General features: G+C 35.9%; 1 long non-coding RNA gene across 1 annotated transcript; it reads left to right on the top strand.

Moving 5' to 3' along the window:
* The first annotated feature begins 17,939 nt into the window (after nucleotides 1–17,939).
* Nucleotides 17,940–18,652, top strand: LOC101899595 (uncharacterized). Its single transcript, XR_225655.4, has 3 exons — nucleotides 17,940–18,163; nucleotides 18,242–18,330; nucleotides 18,391–18,652. It is a non-coding gene; the product is annotated as an uncharacterized LOC101899595 (long non-coding RNA).
* Nucleotides 18,653–19,485: the final 833 nt, after the last annotated feature.

Below are 19,485 nucleotides of genomic sequence, written 5' to 3'. Positions count from 1 at the left end.
CTTCCGGGAATAAAATCCAATATTTTAGGTTCCCTTGTTGCCCAAAGAACTGTTTTCGGCTGGGTTATTACAGGCCCAGTCCCTACTCGTGACATAAATTCAAGTAACATAACTGCATTTTCCACAAACGTTACCTATACCCTGAAAGCAAGCTCAGTGAAACACTTCTTCGTTTCTGGGAACTAGAAGAAGTGCCCAAGTGCAATTTATTGTCTCCATCCGACCAATATTGTGAAGATAATTATAAACGAACCACATATAAGGACTCTACTGGTAGATACGTAGTATCTCTTCCCATTAAACAAGAATTTATAGGCCATCCAGATCTTGGACACTCTAGGACAAATTGTCTACGACAATTTCTTCGTAATGAGGCATCATTAATGAAAAAACCTCAAATAAAGGAAATATACGATGGGGTGGTTCGTGAGTATCTTGATTTAGACCATATGAGGCCAGTTTCGACTACGTCGACAAACTCTACAGTTTGTTATCTGCCTCATCACCCGGTTATAAATCCTGACAAACAAACTACTAAATTACGGGTGGTCTTTAACGCTTCCAACCAAACATCTAATGGGAAAAGCCTCAATGACATCCTTCACGTCGGTCCGACTTTACAACTTGACTTGGTCCTCCTAATATTACGATGGAGATTATATAAATATGTTTTTAATTGTGATATCACCCAAATGTATCGTCAGATACGGGTAGACCCAGCTCATACTTCCCTTCAAAGGATTTTATTTCGGGATTCTCCCAATAATCCTATTCAAGATTATGAGCTGCAAACTGTAACTTTTGGAGTTAACTGTGCTCCCTATTTAGCTATTCGGACATTATTACAGTTGGCCGATGATACTCAGTCCGATTTCCCCCTAGCTGCACACATCTTACGGAAGTGCATGTACGTTGACGACGTGCTGGCGGGATACCACGATTTGGAGACTGCACATAAGTCTAGGGATCAACTTATAAGTGCCTTAGGTTCCGCCAAATTCGAATTGCGGAAATGGACATCTAATGTCCGATCTATCTTACAACCCCTTCCCGTTGACCATTTGATTGATTCCAAACTTCTAGATTTTGTAGAAGCTAGTAGCTCTAAACCACTGGGCATTAGATGGAATGCTCAGGTGGATATCTTCTATTTTAATGTCAAGCCCCTTGTTCATAAAAATAGTTATACAAAACGGGAAGTGTTATCCGCAATCGCTAGGTTATTCGATCCTATAGGTTGGTTAAGCCCAGTAATTATAGTGGCAAAAATTATCATGCAACGCATATGGTTAGATAAGGTTGATTGGGACGATTCTCTTCCGCATTCGACGGAACTTGAATGGAACAAGTTCGTTGACACATATCAGGATGTAAATTTTATTCAAATACCTCGTTGGATTAAATATGTTCCTGATTGTAAAGCCACACATTCACCACACACATCCACACATTTTCCACACATTTTTTCTGATGCCTCTGAAAAGGCATACGCGGGGGTAGTGTACATCCGCATAATTAGTTCAAATGGAGAAATATTTACTAATTTGCTTTCCAGCAAAACTAAGGTGGCACCCATCAAATCAATTTCACTTCCTCGACTAGAATTATGCGGTGCAGTTTTAGCGTCAGAATTGTATAAAGCCATTGCCGCTGAAATCAACGTTGTTTTTCAAAAAATTTACTGTTGGACCGATTCTACGATCGTCCTCTCCTGGCTAAAGAAAATCCCTTCTACTTGGACTACCTTTGTTGCAAATAGGGTTTGTAGAATTCATGAAAATGTTGGTCAGAAGAATTGGTATCATGTGCGTTCTGAAGACAATCCTGCCGATATAGGCAGCCGAGGTCTTTCACCCGCTGAACTGTCACCGTCACAAATTTGGTGGCATGGACCACAATGGCTACGCCAAGACAGTTCGCAATGGGATATTCAAGATCTAGTTCCATTAGAAACCGATATTGAAAAGCGTCCTATCAAGTGTCATGTTTCTTTCTTTTCGCAATATCAGGATGCTCTAGATAATTATTCTAATTTAGACAAAGCGTTACGCGCTATATCTATGGCTTTTCGTTTCTTTTATAAAACGAATCCATCTTATAGAGGCCAATATACATTTCAAGAGATATACCCTACTAATTCTGAAATTAAAAGGACTAGGTTACGCCTTGTCACCATAGCTCAGAAGGTTCATTATGCGAAAGAGTACGATTGTTTAATGAATAACAGGCCGTTAGATTCAAAAAGTTCGCTTTTACCTCTGAATCCTTTCCTAGATGATATGGGAGTTATGCGACTTAATGGACGTTTATCTCAATCACAAACTCTTTCATATTCAGAAAAACATCCGATTTTACTACCCTACCATTCAAAATTTTCGCTTCTACTGGTACAAAACTTACATATGGTTTCCATTCACGGTGGAATTCAGTTGGTTTTGCGCATGTTACGCATGCAATATTGGATACCCAGAGCAACTTCGTTGATTCGCAAGGTAATTAGAAATTGTAAACCATGCATTTTAGAGAAAAAAGGTCGTGTTCACAAATTATGGCATCTCTACCTCCGGAGAGAACAGTCATTTCAAGACCATTCGCCACTACAGGCATAGATTTCGCAGGTCCTTTTGATCTAAAATCCTTTACAGGGCGTTCTTGTAAAATCACAAAGGGCTACGTATGTGTATTCGTTTGCTTTTCTACGAAAGCAGTACATCTTGAAGCTACCACAGATTTGTCGACGGCAACATTCTTAGCCGCTTTTCAAAGATTCATTTCTCGTCGTGGTTGCCCTAAAACTATATTCTCTGACAATGGTACCAATTTCGTTGGCGCTTCCAGAGAATTAGAGCGTGAGTTTAAAAATATACTTCGTGAAAGTCGTGACAGGGTTTGTTCACAGTATAACTTCCAAGAGCTTTCATGGAAATTTATCCCAGCAGGAGCACCACATATGGGTGGGCTCTGGGAAGCTGCGGTCAAAAGTTTTAAGATACATTTTAGAAAACACGCTAGCAACTTTAAATATACTTTCGAAGAGTTATCAACGATACTCGCTCGAATTGAAGCGTGCTTGAATTCAAGACCTTTATGTCCAATGAATGATTGTCCAGAAAATCCTGTAGCATTAACACCAGGTCATTTTCTTATAGGGTCTCCGATCCTTGCTCCTCCTGAGCCTTTAATAGAAGAATCTCCGTTGCATATCGTGAACCGGTATCGTAAATTAAAAGCGCTTACTCAGCAATTCTGCTTACGGTGGAAAGAAGAGTACCTTAAGAATCTCCATAAACGATATAAATGGCAGTATCCAGAGCGCGATATACAACCGGATGATATTGTAGTAATTCGTCACGAACAATTACCTCCCACAGCGTGGAAGTTAGGTCGTGTAACTCACGTTTATCCCGGTACCGACGGTCGCGTCCGCGTCGCCGATGTTAAAACGGAAAACGGAATTGTAAGACGACCAGTAGTCAAGTTGGTCACTTTGACCAATTAGAAAATAATTGTTAATTCTTCTCACTTCGCGGCGTCTCTATCTTTTCACAGAATGGAAAATATTGGTAAGATGGCCGCTACTCTTCCCGATTATGAGGATCTCATCCCCATGTCCGACGAGGAGAGAGAAGACTTAAGCGTGAAACCATCTCAGGAGGCACCAAATCCAAATTTGAAAATTACCCCATCTACTCTAGGTCCTATTGAAGATAAATCAGCAGTTGACTCTCCCATGGAGGAGATACCACCAGCGCCCATGTCCCAAAAAATAGAAGAGCCAAACCAGGCCGGGAGCACTGGACCTGCCCCTCTTTCAGAGGTAGAAATGGGTCCAAGTGTAATACCTGTGGAGGCGCATAAGGGAGTAACACAGACTTCTCACATGCGACGGAGCTCGGACACAAATAGCGCTTTTAAAGCACCTGGGTGCCCTCTATGTCACAACCACCACCCACTAAGAAGATGCAGAAGATTCCGAGGCATGTCCCTCGAAAAGAAAATCAGAACGTTGCTATCCCACCACATCTGTTCCAACTGCCTTGTCGCATCCCACTCCTTCAGAGAGTGCACAAGTGAGCAGAGGTGTAAGGAATGCAACGAGAAACACAACACCCTTCTGCATCCATGTTCATCGCGAGAGGAAAGCAAAAGAATTCAACATAGAGTACGTCCGTCAGCTTCCTCTAGTCTGTCCGTGTCGTCACGTCCCCCATCTCTTCCAAGTCCGTCCGTTATACACTATAACCCAGTGCACACCTTAAGTATTCAACCGATGGTGACGCTAAGTCCCACATTGTTGTTTAATGTGGTGCTGGGTAACTCCCGTTATCCAGTACGGGCATTATTAGATCCATGTGCGGGTAACAGCCGCATATGTAGGTCCTTTGTGGAGTCGTTGCGATTGACTGCCCATAACATAAACCAAGGCCAATACTCCCAACTCACATTGGAGTCGTTCTACAGCCGCACTGAAAGGCTGGTAATGTCCTCTAGAATATGCGATCTGCGGCATATCATCACACCCTCGGCAACGGCTTCCGAGACGATTAAGGACCACTACGCTGGTATGATGTTGGCGGATCCCCAGTTCTTCCGAGCTGGCCGCGTGTGTATGGTACTTGGGCCGGACGTGTATCCACGCATAATAAAGGCTCAAACTTTCGGGAGTCCGGGTTTTCCCTGGGCACAACTCACCATGTTTGGTTGGGTTGTATCTGGCATGTGTCCTGCGTAACCTCCCTTTTTCTTCCATACGGTGTCCCGCGACCTGATGATTGCTGAGCTCCAATAATATTTTTGTTATACTAAACGCAATATACTAATTGCTTTGGCTCTACGAGCATATTGTTTTTTGAAAAAATGAAATACATGAATTGTAAATAACGGTTACGCCTATTCATTTGTTATATCACTTTATTTTATTGCAACATAGCAAGATGTTGCAAGGCTGGCGGCAATGTTCAATTAAGAATCATTATTGTTCTTAAATTTCTAATTCCAATTAATTTTAATTGCATTCACGTACCTTATTATTCTTGTACTACGTTTGAGTACAACTTTGTGGTTTTAGCACAAAGCATTAATGTCAAAACCTTTAACTAGCGAATTAAGCATTGAGCGCCACTTTGCGACACCTACGCTTTTCTCGTTATATTGTAACGATTAGAATTTAATTCGTTCTTGGATTACGTCCACTGCACCAGCATATCTAAGGTAACAATATTATTTACGATAATATTACCAAAATTACTAAATAAAACCCAAGTCAATATTGACACATTAAAACTAAAAATTTTGTGTTTTTATTTTTCCTCTTTCTATTTTCATTTTTTATTGCTACGCAAACAAAATCCGTTTAAAATTCTGTTCTGTTAATTATGTTAATATTTATTTTTGGATGTCAAGAGAGTTTTAGAACAGATCAATAGTAAGTCAAATTGAAAAAATCTCATGCCATAAAAAATATGACAAAAAATATCACAAAATATTACAGAAAAAAATCAAATTTTAATTACCATTTTTTATGCAATTTTGATAGATTTTATTATTTTCTGCCAAAAGGTCAATCTGAATTGATGATAATTGTCAAAATCCGCCCAGCTGTTCTTGAGCTATAAGTAGTCCAACTAACATCCTCTTCATTTATATATGGGATTGTATATATTATCAATGTAACGGGCAGGAGTGACGTTTTCATGTATTTGTGTTTTAGCTGGAAATAAACATATTTGCGGTTTAATGGAAAATTTTCTATTTTTACATGAAAATTATGGTATATTTCACTCGCTAAATATTATTTGATGACCGTCTAAATCGGTATGTTAAAACTTTAACCCCATGCAAAATTCAGAATCTATGTGTACCCTTTGTAGCCATAAAAACATAAAAAAGTATTTCATGTGTGCGAATTCAACTTTCTGAAGTTTGGCACCAACCGAGCACAAATTTAGATAAAATTGTTGATGTAATAACAAATTGTAAAAATACATGAAATCGTAGTCATTATTACAAGGGGACTTCTCCAAAAAGTATACCAACATAAACCATTTTCTGTTCCAATGATTCTGAAAATAATCCTCAGATTTCTATTAATATCAAAGCTCTATCCTAAATGTTGGGAAATATATCTCAAACTGTAGTAGTCCCTTTGTATATGGTCAAAACTATATAAGGGCCTCAACAAAATTTGGACGAAGAACCCAGAACTCCTTTGGGGGTTTGATCTATAAGCAAGTACTATCGAGTCGACCTGGAATTTTACGCAAACTAGACTGACTATTGCACAGTGATATTATAAGAACATTCGCAACGAATTGTGAAAAATTGTTACATTTTTAAGGAATAAACAAGATATGTTATTAACAAGATATGTTATTAAAAAGAATATATACCATTTTTATGGTGCAAATTCCATTCGTTTGAAGACTCAACAATTTGATCTAGAATAATTCTTACTTTGATACTTTAACCTACAATGAATATAAAGGGAGATTTTGACAGGGATTGGATAGGTGGTAAATTAACAGTAAAAACAGCAAAGACATATTTATCACTTGTAGTACAAACATTTGGAATAACACTATCATAAAAACTATTGCAACTAGGTGTGTGATTTATTCTGAGATTTATAGTGACATTTTGTGTTCTTCTTTTGACACATTTCGCCTTAACTGAAATTTAATGTTAGTTAGTGTTCACGCGAGTTATGATACCAAATATTTGCATCAAACCAATGTAAAATATTCTTTTCTTTTTTCTCTTAATTCTGATTATTACTAACAACTTTATTTTTACCTAGTTTTAGTCTTAATTTTTGTTTTAACTTCTTTCCATTTTTTTATCAACTTAAAAAGTGTTTTAATATATATATGAATGTGTTAATATACATAAATTCCTGAGGGGTTTGGTAATATTTAGACTGTTCTAGGACCTATAGTAGAATTTTATGATAAATAAATTTGTAGAATATTTTGACTTCCAATGACCCCGTTGAAAGGAAGTTTTAACTATATTTAAAAAGGACTAAAAATATTTTTGGGTCCTTTAAAGATTAACATTTGTAGACCAAAATATTCCCCGTATTTTTATCTGCAATAATGCCGAAGACAATATGCTGAAATGTAAAATTTTGAGGAAAATTAATCCGAACATTTCCAAAAGTGTGCTCGAAGTGTGCAGGATTTCTTTTTTTCATTAGAACCATCTTCACATTGATACTGATCTAAACCGCTTCCTCTTCTCTCATGTCGATTTTCGTAAATCTCCTTTAATGTTGAATATTACAGTTTTTTACAATTCAATGAGTTTTATTTTTCTTTAATTGTAACTAGCTTAAGTTTTAATCCTATATAGTCATCGTTTATTTCCACAATTACAGCAGACGTTAATAAAACTTAATTAAATAAACAAACAGAGAATCGAGGTTAAACAACTCCTCTTATCCTGTGGTGCTCTTCGAAAAAACAACAAGAACAACAAAAAACTTAAAATGAGAATAGTTGAATGGGGTTGTTCTTATTATATAATTAAAGTAGCAATGAAAGAAGGTAACATCATTAAAACATTACGATTCAGCTTTATTTTAATTTTAACATTGCCTCATGTGCACTGCCTGAGCTAATTAAACTAGGTCTTGGGAACGCAAAGAGAATGCTAAATGTTAACACAAAATGAGGAAAAATTCTATATGTGATATGTTCAACTAATAGTTGAAACTATCACAGTACATTAAAGTAGGAAGATTGTATGAGAGCTATAAGATGATAGTCGGTACATTGATGATTTTGGTTACATTTTTCGATGGAATATTGTAACATTTGACATTTAAAATTAGTAATTTGTACAAACTGCATAGTGGTCATATTTTTTAGCTTTTTTATTTCTTAAAATTTATATAATAATAGTTTTGTGCATATAAATTCCTTAGATAATTTCCTTTAAAGCTACTTATTTAGGCGCTTTTCTTATTACAAACGAAAAGTTTAAAATTTTCCATAGCTATATTATATATCAGAAAATCACAACAACTTAACAAAAACCGGAGAAAGTTTCCCAAGTTCCACAGCATTCCACAAATTTGTGGAAGTGAGATGATTGTTTGTTTAGCCTTGGCATGGCAAGGAAATATTGCAAAACAGAAACCACAAATACAAGTTGTCGGCATCTTAAGCAAACAGCCACCATAAAAACTAAAAATAATATACCGTTTAAAAGCCAAAAAATGTTGTGTATGTGTGGTTTTTTTTTTGCCCAACCAGCCATACAACTAAACCAACAAAGAATGGAAGAATGAGTTTAAGGATGTGCATGACTTCTGCAAAGGAAACGTGTATGCTAAGCGTGGGAAATTTGTGGAGTTTTTCTCCCCTTACATCCACCTATATTTCATACTTTTGTACAGAAATTCATGGAATCTCATTGTTAAGAAGGCAGCCGCCTTTTTCCTTGGAATTTCTGAAAAGGAAGAAATCTCAAATTTGCGAATTTCTTTTTTAAGGAATATAAATAATGTCTTTGTAGGAAAGAAGCTGAGTGAAACAGCTGCATTCAAGGAAATAAAGAAATTAATTTCCATTTTGTAGGAAGATAAATACAAAGGTAAATGTGAACAACAAATGGCCAGGTATTTTGGCAGCAATTTTACAGTAATGTTGACTAAATTTTTTTTATAAATTTATTTTATTGTGGCCATTGTGTTGCCGCAGATTTGCATTTACTGCATTAGGACAAACTGTAAGTGCTTTAGATTGTCTTGTTTTTTTATTTTTTAAAATAAACTCTAATTTCAAAGCTATTGAATTGAAATTTGGTTTGTATGCATTTTTTATGCTTCCAAGATGACCTACCAATTTTCATATGATTTGGGGCACTATTTCATATAGCTGCTATATAGCCGATCTGGCCGATTTGACCCAACTTTTTTGTTTATGAAGCAATTGAAGTGAAATTTGGTTTGTATTCATTTTTATGCCCCCAAGATGATCTACGAATTTTCATATGATTTGGGGAACTATTTCATGTAGCTGCTATATAGCCGATCTGGCCGATCGGCTATGATGATTTGGAGAAACATACTGCTCATTCATTACAATAATTATACTTTTGCTAAGCCATTTTGAATGTTTAGTTTTAAATCGCTCTAGTTTACGGATGCACTTTGGCAAATGCTTTTTTATATAATTAACAAAATCTTTCACTTGTTTTGATATCAAACGCATTTGGTCTTCATTTAAACTGATATTATTGATATTCTGTAACACATATTTCACAAGTGCATCTTCTGAGCGATTGTTGCTTCTCCAAATTTCAATAAGCGCTGCATGGACAAACACATGTTTATCTGCAAAACACGTGTTGGCACAAAATAGAACAAAAAAGGCTAGTTACTCATTAATTAACACACTTTTGTTAATAACTTGGCATTTATACCTTTTTGCAATGCTTTGCCATTCACAAGTTACACTCCACGGAACACAACTACAATTTATATATTTTATATAAAGCTATACATAAACGAAACATTTCACAGTATTACAACAACAGACAATTATGACAAAAAGGGCACCTCGTCTTAATTTTACATACCTGCACTAGCGTTTTCCATAATTACACATTTTATTTTTTTCAATTTTGTCAAATCAGAAGCACTTGAACTTAGCTGATCTTTACCGCCAGTTGTACCAAAACAAAGTGACTCAAACAGCTGACTTTAAAAGCTCGCCAGCAAAAAAGGGTTGCCACCCGTATTGATATTAAACATTTTTTTTTTCTAATATGGGTATCTACATTTAGGAAATCAGCTAAATTTCAAAATATGAAACCAAAAAAAAAAAAACAAGTTAAAAAGCAGTAAGTTCGGCCGGGCCGAACTTTTAATACCCTCCACCATTTGCAACGAATTTGGAAATTTTCAAAAAATAAAATCCTTAAAAAATTCTGTTAAAATTTTAAAAATACCGAATATAGCCGTTATTTTGGGGTCTATACGACGTGGACATGCATAGGCATTGTTGGTCATAAGCCATTACCATATTCAAATTCGAAACTTGAAATAAACGGTGAACAATGTAGCTAAAATCATCAAAATACCGAATATAGGGAGGTATCGTTATATGGGGGCTATACGAAGACCTGGACCCGCACAGACAATTTTCTGTCACAGACTTTAGTTCCCATAACGAACTTCAAATACCAATTTTAAAACAATTCCGGTGAATAATGTCGCTAAAATCATCAAAATACCGAATATAGGGAGGTACCGTTATATGGGGGCTATACGAAGACGTGGACCTGCACGGATAATTTTCCGCCTTAGGATGTAGTATCCATTTTGAACTTCAAATACCAAATTTAAAACAATTCCCGTGAATAATGTCGCTAAAATCATCAAAATACCGAATATAGGGAGGTACCGTTATATGGGGGCTATATGAAAACGTGGACCTACATGGCCCATTTACGAACTTAACCTGCCTACTGTGTGCAAAATTTTAGCCACCTATCTCAATTCATTCGAAAGATAGCGTGATTACAACAGACAGACAGACGGACATCGCTAAATCGACATAGAATTTTACGCTGATCAAGAATATATATACTTTGTTGGGTCTGATATGAGTATTTCGAGGAGTTACAAACGGAATGACAAAGTTAATATACCCTCCATAGTATGGTGGAGGGTATAAAAATGACTTTATGCCAAAAAATCATGCTTTTTACCCATAGCGCAAAGGCTAAATAAAAAGACTTTATTCAAAGACTAACAAAAGATGAAAACTTCGGTTATGCATTTTTTTATTTGTGATCGTTGCGGGAGAGGGGAACATTTACGGTGGTCCATAAACATAGAAATGTAGCTGGGTAGATGAGTTTGAGGTTGATGGGAATGTGGTACAAAATATCATATTTTTCACAATTGAGATGAAGTTATGCATTTTTTTTGCACTTAAAAGGCCTCACCAATAAATTGATATAATTCACATATAATTTTATTTCCTACTGTATATAGATATTGCAAAAAGAATAAAAAAACAAGTAAAAATCAGCTAAGAAACTAACTTTTAATACAGTCCATCTAGAAGGACCTTGAAAAATGTCAGAAAATAAAAAAATTCGTCAAAAAATACGACTCAAATGAAAACCGTTCTATGAGGGCTATACGAAGACGTCGCCCTGCATATTTTTTGTCAAATCCGAAATTCAAATGTGAAATTTGAAACAATTCCGTTGAATAATGTCGCTAATATCATAAGTTGGAAACAATTCCGGTGAATAATGTTGCTAATATCATAAAAACCAAATAAAGGGATAAAGGTTCGGGATATACGATATCGTGGACCGATAAAGCCCATCTTCGAACTTTACCTTCCTGCAGAAAAAAGACAAATCTGTGTAAAATTTTAGCTTTCTATCTTAATTTGTTATTACTTTAGCGTGATTACAACAGACGGGATAAGAATAAGATTAGATTTGTTCGAATTGGTCACCTTTGGCTCGAATTATGGCCTTCAAAGGATCAATGAAACCGTCACACCCTGCCCGTATGGTGCTCTGCGGTATTTTAGCGCAATCCCGGCGAAGCGCTTGCTTGAGGTGATCGACACTTTGGTATTTTTAGCTTTCCAAAATACTCCAGACACAATAGTCCAACGGATTGGTATTTGGAGATTTTGGTGGCCATTGTGCGATGGAAATGAAGCGAATCACCTCATTTAGTAACCATTCTTGGGTGGCGAGTGCTGTTTGCGTGCCCAAGGCTTTAATACACCCTCCAGAATATTTTCGCGATAATATTCGGTATTTATTCTAATGCCACGGGCGATTAATACGAGCGTAGAGCGACCATCGGCTGTTATGACTGCCAACACCATCACTATGGCCGGCGCTTGAGTTCTGGTGGCCAACCGAAGGTGCACATTTTCAGCTGACGTCTTTGGCAAGTAAACACGATCATTTTATTTGTTTACTAACTGGTGGACATCGAATGTTTTCTCATCGGAGAAATCCAAATTCGGCAGTTCACCACTTTCGGCCAAGCGAAGCAACTCTTTAGCTCTTTGTTTATTTTCTTTCATTTGCGATGTAATTTCTTAAACTTTTTGGAATTTAAATGGCTTAACACTGAGCTCATTTTCAATATTTGCCGAATGGAATATTGCGATATCTTCGGCTTTTCGGTCACAGCAACGCGGGTTTCGATCTTCCGTCCACTTCCTTGACGTCGGGCTACGCAACAAGTATTATGGTAACGTTCGATGGCCCGAGACACAAAAGAATTATTCACATTTAAATGCTGGAGTGCTCCAAAAATAGCCATTTGGGGGGGCTTGAATTCCATCACGAATAACTTTTTTTCTGGAAAATTCTCACCAAAATGCTTTTGTATGCTTGTAAAGAATATAAAGAGCTGTCACTGGAATAATTTTAATAGCTGTCGGATGAGTAGCTTAGAAATGACGGCAGTCTGAAGTTGGTTGCAGTTTGTTCATCTCACCCTGTATATTATATGAGCCTATCGTCTCAAAATATCCAAAATGTTTATAATCGATTTATCCCACAATAACAACACGTATGCGCTGTGCAGTAATCTGTGCTAAGGTATTTTAATAAAAAACAAGTAAGCAAAGGCTACAGTCGAGCGGGGCCGACCGTTGAATACCCTACAACACTATAATAAATGATACAACACTATAATAAGAATACTCGAAAGATTTCCACAAGATATTGTGACAACTAATAAAAGAAAACCATTAGGTTTCGTTCTCTAATTTTCCAATAATAGCAACTGATGTTGCACGTAAATGGTCTTCCTAGATCTGGAACCAATATTTCCCAAAGACCTATAATCCCTCAGATGTGGCAAAAGATTAACATTTATTATTGGTTTTTGAAATAGTTTTCGAAATAGTCAGAAGTGGGTCTTTCCTGTATTTGTGAATTCTCCAAAAAGTCACGAGAATGGACATTTTCGTATTTTGTCTACAAAAGTTGTGCGTGAGGGTCGGGCGATAATTACGATCTGCTGACAATTTTGCAGTTTTTTGGTCCATTTCAACCCCTAAATATATAGCGATCATCTCCAAAAAGAGTAGGCTTCTATTCTGGCCCTCATCCTATTCCCATGCAAAATTTCTTAAGGATCGGGCCATAAATGCGATCTGTATATGATATCCTGATATCCTAACTACTTAGTTTTCTTAGCTGTAGAAATATTACCAAATGTTTAATTCAAAATGAAAATATGCCAAAAATATGACAAAATTGAAAAAATATGAGAAAATTTTACAAAATCAATATTTTCATTTTTCGAGAGATATATTTATGCGATTTTTTAGACGTTTTTTCTTTCCTGCCAAAAGGCCATTCTGAATTAATGAGAACTGTCGAAATTAGTTCAGCCGTTCTCGACATATAAGAGATCTTTCAAGCATATCTTCTTTGATAGACATATATATCGCACATATTTTGCTTTATATCCGATTTGTTGGATGTTAACATCAATGTAAAGATCCGAAGTAACCTTGTCATGGCTTTCTGATTTCGCCGGGATTTAAAATATTCGCGGTTTAATAAACAATTTTGAATTTTTTCAACACAAAAGATATGGTCTATTTTACACGCTAAATATTATCCGATGACCACCCAAATTGGTAGGCTTCTTCCCCGCCCTAAACTCTAGCTACATGCGAAATTCCGCGTCGATTGGTCTATAATTGCGACCTGAATAGCTACTGCAAAATCCGACATTTTTTCAGTATTTGGTCCATTTAAACCCCTAAACATTTGGCGATCATCTCCAAAAGAAATAGGCTTCTATTCTGACCCAAACCCCACCTTCGTGCAAAATTTCGTAAGGATCGGGCCATAATTGCGACCTGTAGCTTGATTACAAATTAACATGGACAGACGGACGGACGGACATACATAGCTAGATCAGCTCAGCTCGGCGAGCTAGGAAGATCCTTATATAATTTCCTATATGGGAAACCAATATTTCGAGGTGTTACATAAATTCTGGCCCAATCAAACTTATAATACCCCCAACACATAGTGTTGTAGGGTATAAATATTTCTTAAATTGAATATTTGTATGAACTGATTGCTTAAGTCTGGAGTATTCGCCCATTGTCTCCCATACTCCCTATTACAAACAGCAATGTTTTCGATTTCTGTATTTCAAACTTCTCCGCGTAATTTTTAGCCAACTAATATTCATTTTCCTCCTATTTATTCTTTCTTTTTTTCCATTGAACTTACCTCTTTTTGGCTATATTGTTGCATTCTTTAATTTCCCGTTTAAAGTTTTTTTGTTCTTTCGCACACTTTTCTTTATATTAATCTTATAACGTTTCATTGTTCTCGCCTATTTTGCCACAAACAATTGTAGTTGTATCCCTTTTCTCCGAATTCCTGTGGCATAGACGGTGGTTAGGATTTCTATTCAATTTTAGAATAGATATCAGAGATAAAGTTATTTTTTAAAGAAACTTTAGTCTATAAAGCCGACACAGAAATGGCTCTGCTGGAAATGAGAAATAAAACTTTAGGTTTCTTCCTTTCTTTGGTGTTAGTGGTAGTAGCAACCCATTGTTATTTTTTTTGTAGTTGCATAGTCAATACATCCGTTCAAAGTACGCTGTTTACTCTTTTTTGATGTTTTTTGCTTCGTATAGTGAAGTATCCCCACAATTTCTGGCCTACTTAAGAATATGGTATGGCAAAATGTCATACAGCTCAGTTTTTAGCTCTGTGTGTTTACATGCTCATAGTATGCCCTTAATCCCATTGTAAATAATTGTTGAATCTGGAATTTTTTCTGTACTATTTTTTTAATGATTTTTAGTTCTTTTTTAAGGCGAAAGAAGAATTTAATCTTGTTTGTATAGACAGCAATAGCGTCATAGAATGTAGCTGTTAAAAGTTATCAAACATTATTTTAATTAAATTTTAGTTCAATAACAGTTAAAAACTTTGTTTTCCTGAAAACTTGCAATGGAGATGGAAACATTTATCTGAACATATATAATAGTAAAATAAAGTGTGATTTTTTAGGTATTCTCTTCGAAACTTGGCTGAAGATCTACTTTTTTTTATCGAAATAGGGTGTTTAAAGATTTATTTCGCTACAAAAATTTAATTTTTGTCCATTTTTTATCCAATTATTCCCCGAACTTCATTATCGTGGTCTACGACGCCCGTTCACCAGGATTCACGATTATCCTCGTATCATCCGCAACCCGATCATCTGGATTCCTGGACACCCGAATTGCTCCCCCCATTCACCAGAGTTGCCGATTATTTTCCAATCGTCTCCAAGATCTCCAAACATCATCATCGTAATCCCTGGATACGCGATGTCCGTTCATCAAAGTTCCCGATTATCTTCAACTTGTCTACAACCCGAACATCATAATCGTGGTACCCGACGACCGTACATCAGAATTCCCGATTATTCTCGGATCAATCCATTTACCAGAGTTCCCGATGATGATGAGAAGATTATCATCGTAATCCCCGAATACCTGACGACCTGAAGATTATCATCGTGATAGTCTGTTACCCGACGTCTGTTTATCAGAGTCCTCGATTATTTTCAATTCGTCTACAATCCCAACGTCATCATCCTGATCCCCGACAGCCGTTCTCCAGAATTCACGATTATCCTTGGATCATCCGTAACCCGAAAATACGGATCCGGACACCCAACTTCCATCCCCTATTCACCAGACTTGCCGAATATTTTCCAATCGCCTCCAACCCGAACATTATCGTCATATTCCCTGGATACTCGATGTCCGTTCAACAGAGTTCCCGATTGTCTTCAAATTGCTACAATGCGAACCTTATCTTTGTTGTCCAAGACGACCGTTCACCAGAATTCCCCATTACCCTCGGATCATCCATAACTCGAACATTCCCGACGACCACTCATCACCGTAATATCATCGTCGTAATCCCCATACATCACAGTTTACGCCGTAGAGCGCCAAAATTTAGCAGAACAATTTTTATTGTGTCTAGGATGGTTGGTATTGAAAATGAGATATATCGGTTCACGTTCTGGTATAGTCCCCATATAACGGTACCTCCCAATATTCGGTATTTCAATGATTTTTGACACATTTCTTCATGGATGTGTCTGAAAATTGGTAATTGTAGATCATAATGGGCCCTAGTTCGTGTGGCAAGTCATTGTAATTATAGGTCCACGTTTTGGTATAGCCCTATATAACGGTACCTCCCGATTTTCGGTAAGTTGATGATTTTTGCCACATTTTTTCACGGATTTGTGTGAAAATTGGTATTTGTTGGTCATAATGGGTTCTAGCTCCGTTGGCGAAACATTGCATGTGTAGGTCCACGATTTGGTTGGTTTTGGCCCCCATATAACGGTACCTCCCGATATTCGGTATTTTAATGGTTTTTGCCAAATTTATTCTAATGTTTCCTTTACCCTAAGGTGGAGGGTATTAAAAGTTTGGTCCGACCGAGCTTAATGTTTTTTTTTTTATTTGTTTCATTTTCAACCGAATTTTACCATTCAGTGAAACTCGGTCCGGTATATATATTGCTCCAATAAATAGTTTTCAATATAATCCTTATCGAAGTCATATCATCCACTATACAGCAATGCTATTTGGTTCATAGGTGGTACGATTTACTTCACATAAATTCCCAATATAAACTTTTTTGTTACGTGAGCTCTACTAAATACGTATAGTGGTGTAGGGTATCATACAGTCCGTCCCGCCGACTGGTTACTCTCTACTTTCATAATTTACTGAGTTTTTCCTATAATTATATTTTGTGTAGCACAGTTTGATAACCATTTTTTAACCCCTTTTGCAACTTATACTTTTTGCTATATCTTTACTCATATTTAGTTGATTGTTAAATATTTCAATAGACATATTCTTCATTAAAGCATTGGAGTAAAAACGAAATTACAACAACCATATTTATAAGGAGTAACAAGTGACCGTCTCCACATTTGTTAATAGCACTACTATTTCAACTTATACAACAATTATTCATGCATTTTGTTTAATTATTCGAATTTTCTTTTAATTTAATCACATAATTCACATAAACATCTCGGGTGTTAATTACATTTGTGTTTCGGTCATTTCCACAACAATTCTTATTGTTTTAGATTTTTCCAGACAAAAAAAATTCATACAGTGTTCACATACAAAATTCGTTGGCTATTCTAAATGTATCATAACATTTGTGTGGGCACAGCCACAAAGCAATCATTGAACCCATGACCTTCATTTCTCAACTCAATATTCACTGCAGTGCAATGAAGTGCGACTTTTGGCCTCAATACGATTTTAACACTTGACATTATCAGTTAATTAACCGAGTTTCACTCAAAAAGGCGAATACAGTTGTACGAACACGAAGTGGTCTTTAATGCCATTAGTATCAATGGTGTTGCATAATTATTTTGTGGCATTTGACAATGACACCACATTTACCAGCCAATATTATTATTGGTTCGCTATGACAACTTGAAGTGAATGTGAGAGAATGGTATGTGTTTATGGCATTTAATGGGCAATCAACAAGTTTTTGGCGTTAAATGGTTGCGTATGAATGTTCCTAATTTTATTGTTCGGTGAGACAAAAATGCAATTATTTTTCAATAATTGCAGGAAAAGTCCAGTAGATTATGGAAGTAAAATTTAAAAGATGGGTCATAAAGGTCCATGTTTTAATATAGCTTCTATACAACTGTACTGCCAGATAAAAGGTTTTTTGGATGTTTTATCCATATTTTTTTAACAGAATTTGCAGTCAAATCGTTTTGAACCATCTTGAAACCAAAATTTATATAGTTTCTCACATACTGTATGGCATGAATTTATTCGAGGAATTTATATGACTAGTAGGCTGAAAAAAAAAAAACAATTTTGTCATTCAAATTTTTGTATTGAGTATTATTTCTGGCATTGACTCTGAAAAGACTTAACCAAACGTATTTTTGAAAAAAAAAAAAAAAAAAATTATGTGAATTCAGATTTAAATCCCGGAAAAAATGTATATTCTAAAACAAGAATTAGAAGCTACCACCTGGAGTTGAGATAAAATTATTATCCTTGGAATTTGCTGACGAATTGAAGACGCGTTTTTAGTCCGAAAAATCGAATACCAATGCCCGATTGTAAGCTATCATGAAGTTCGCATTACATCTATATCCGAAAGAAAATATATAAAATTTATTTATATAACTGTTTTCAAGGTTCGCGGATTTCCCGCTACAATATATATTCAAGAAATATCATCTGAAGTTCATCGCTTGATCTGTGTAAATTACGTTGAAGTATTTGGGTAAGTCCAATTCATAATATATTTCATTTTTATTTTTTAGCTATTATATCTTTTTGACAGAACACTTATTTAAACACCTCACGCACGAGCTCGTTTTATGCTGCCTCGGATTAATATTTGGAGTTGCTACTAACGGAATGACAAATTGAATACATATTAAGATGGAAATGCATTTATTTTTACAATTTATCTTTATTCCCAAATCAAGGCTTAAATGACTGAACGTGAATGCTTTTGTAAATGTATTTGAGATTTGCTTTCAAAACTTTATGATCTAAAATTAAAACAAGCAAAATTAATAAAATACATTTGGAAAAGCAGATTGCACATTGACTTCATATCCCACCGATACCGATAATAGCTATTGCAATCAATAACTAACTGGAAACAAACAAAGATGTTAACTCCAGTAGAGTTTTGTTGCTAGTTGCCTGCAAAAAATCTATCCATGGCAAAAATCCTGAAAATAGCTGCGAAAAACTGAAATTAATTTCAAAGGCAAATAAAAATATGGCCAACGGGAGCCAATCATTTGCAATAGAGTAAACAAACTAACTTACAAATTAGGCGAACGATTTTTGCCAAAAACAGAAAACAGAAGTTAGCTGTTTACAATTGCGCCATAGTGAAATTTGAGGACAGCTTACAGTGGTGGTACAAAACGAAATGGGTAATCAAGTATTGGCAGCATAAATTCAGCTGAAGTGACTATGAGTTGCCATATATTACTACGCAAATTCGAGTATGAAAGGTGACGCATTTCTTGTTTTTTCAATAAAGTTCGTTCTTGGGCCAAAAAAAAAATGATTTGTGCAAAATTTCATCTGGATCGGGCAATAAATGCGAACTGCATTTATATCTTTTAAATTCGGACTTGTATTGCCCATTTGGTGCACAAATAATTTGAAATCGGATAAAGATATATAGGAGCTATATCCAAATCAGAACCGATCTCGATAAAATTAAGCAAATGTATTATTTAGCAGTATTTGATATACATACCCAAATATTGTTGTTACAGAGTGCATATTACGCTGCGGAGGACAAAAATAACAAATCGGATGAACAATATATATGGGAGCTATAGATATATCTGAACCGATTTCGATCAAATTTTGTATACTTATTTTCAGGCTTGATTTGTTGTATGTGCAA

Source organism: Musca domestica, unplaced genomic scaffold (genome assembly GCF_030504385.1).
Source record: "Musca domestica strain aabys unplaced genomic scaffold, Musca_domestica.polishedcontigs.V.1.1 7, whole genome shotgun sequence".
NCBI lineage: Eukaryota > Metazoa > Arthropoda > Insecta > Diptera > Muscidae > Musca > Musca domestica.
The sequence above is the reverse complement of the archived record's forward strand: the minus strand, read 5'-3'. Positions and strand labels throughout refer to the sequence as shown.